The sequence below is a fragment of the Numenius arquata genome, chromosome 12 (genome assembly GCF_964106895.1).
Source record: "Numenius arquata chromosome 12, bNumArq3.hap1.1, whole genome shotgun sequence".
Taxonomy (NCBI): domain Eukaryota; kingdom Metazoa; phylum Chordata; class Aves; order Charadriiformes; family Scolopacidae; genus Numenius; species Numenius arquata.
Window position 1 is genome coordinate 43,386,115 of NC_133587.1, and position 2,504 is coordinate 43,388,618.

The following is a 2,504-nucleotide window of genomic DNA, read 5'->3' on the forward strand; positions in this document are numbered from 1 at the left end:
CCTTGCTAAAAGACAGTGGGGCGGTCTGTCAGGGAGGACAACTGTCGAATCGCTGTGGGTAGAGCTCCAGGAGCAGACAGGACATGCTGTCTCCATATACTCAGGCTGTTGAGTGCCACTGGATGCGCGGATTTATTATCTTTTGAAGACTAAGCCACTGTGGTTTTTTGTCCACCAAAGGAAAACCTGGCCGTTTGGCTACACAGTATCTTGTAAATAAATTGCATGGTGCGGAGCTGTGATAACAACAACTGGAACCTGGAGTGAGGACCACGGTTTTGGATAAGCATGGAAACGCACAGAGATGAAGATCTAAACTACTTGGAGGACATGATTCGTTTAAAATTTATTCTTCTCGAGGATATTAAAGAGCTTGTACTAGTGCTCATCTCCTCCTAAATAGGATTTGCACATGGGTAATTTTAGGGACTAAGTAAATTCTGAATGCTGAAACCCAAAGAATGGAGTTTTCTACGCCATAGCTCATGTGTTTTCGGAGAGGGGGCTTAGACACATGGGAAAAAAGTTTTCCTTCCTTCTCAGATGCCTCTTTCTCTGGGCTGCTGAAGAAAATACAAAGAACTGCATATCTCCCAGAAGATTTATCTGCTTTTTCCTCTTTTCTGATGAAAGACATAAATATCAAGCAGTAGGAGATGTGCACAGAATAAAAAAAGCAGACTGCATCTGTGCTGCTGTAGGCAGTAGCTGCCCTCAGTTCATCATCCCTTCAGGAAAGGCAGCAGACGACAAGACCCTACTGGGATGACGGGGATAGGAGATGCTCAGCATGTTGCAGCAGAAACTCGGGGTCTCAGGGGAGCGGGGCTGAATGCATTCATAGCCTCGCTCTCTCCCTAAGCAGTTTTGAAACCAGGGATTTTGCTACACTTTCATGTAGCTGCTGTTTATCTCACCTCCTGGAAAATTTTGAAGAGTAGCTTTATCAGGAGCAGCTTTTCTCCTAGTGTGTTTTGTAAATATCTCAGTAATTTATGCCTTAAGATTAACAGCCATGGGGTTTTTAGTTAAAAAGCTGATGGGGGATAGTTTGCAAGTTATTGTGATGACTAAAGCTCTACCTATTGTCCCTGCTTTATGCACTGTCTTTGAATATATACACTGGCATGGCTTTGCCTGCTCCATAGGGCAAGGAGGGAGTTATCTCTGGTTGTTTATCCAGCTGAGGCCCCATGAGTGGAATTTACATTAATCCAACTGCTTTCTATTCACCCTGTAGTTTCAACACAGAGAGATGGTCTGTCGCTGCAAAGATATTTCTCGTTTCTCCCACCTTTCCTTTCCCCTCTCTCCTCTCCTACCCAACCCATCCTGGTAGAAAATGAACCCAGCAAAATGAAGAGCGTGTTCTGCTGCGTTAATGAGGTCAGCCAGCTCATAAAAGATGGGAGCTACTGAAGGGGTGGTGTAGGACTTGAGGAGCAAGGATGGGAAAGATGTTCACAACCACAGAAATATTTACTAAGACCATGAATGGGGACAGTTCACTGCCTCCAGGCAGGACCTGCCATACTAGATGAGTACAGAGAGAATTCAGGGCCAGAAATTCTGCCCCATACATGCAGACAAGTGGTTGGAGCCCTAAATCTCCAACCACTGCAATGATACTCAATGATGGGTGTGAATATGTACATTAGAGACATCTGTGTTTAAGTCTGAATCTCAGTCCCGCCCCTAATTTTTCAAAGGCTGAAGATGAGTGGGGATTGCAGCTCCAGGCAGGAGCAGAGGACCTGGTTCCTTCCTCTCCTCAGCCTGAGAAGTCTCAGATGTCCAGGTTTATGGCTCAGGACAACTACTGAGCTGCAAGTAAGAGCAGGAAAAGGACTTTTATCCACTTTTTCAGCTGGAAGAAAAGGCAATACGAGAGTCATACAGCCAGTTGGGGAGGACACAACCTCCCACAGGTTGTAACCTACAAGTCTGTAATCTAGTGTGTGTGTGTATGCGCATGTGTAACACCTGATGAGGGATCAGTTCATATTAACACACCTTCACTCAGGGACCTGCAGAGACTCCTAGTGCCAGAGTTTTGAAAACACACTGATTCCGACACACAGAAACATGATGGGTGTCAATTATTATATTCCAGTTACCTGCTTTCTGCAGTTGTCTCCATGTTTAATTGATTTCTTTCATAAGGAGTCACAAAGAAAATGAAGTAAGAAAGATTTTTAAACTGCATTCAGGCCATACCCTTTGCCTGTGTGCAGATATGTCCCTCTCTGGAACCTGCACAAGGTTGCACGAGCTCACTATGTATTTTGAGGGGCCTGGGTTGATGCTTATAGCTTATAGATATCAGTTTATGGGTAAAGCAGCCACAGGATGGGGGGAAGTAAATTTATAGGCATAGTCCAAAACTGGTGCGTGTTTTCCCCTGGCTTATATTACAGTGGTCAGGTGGAATCTGAAAGCCACTGTGGGTGGCTGTAAAATAACACTGTTGGAGTGGAGCACACTGACCAGAAGCAGCTTGGGAG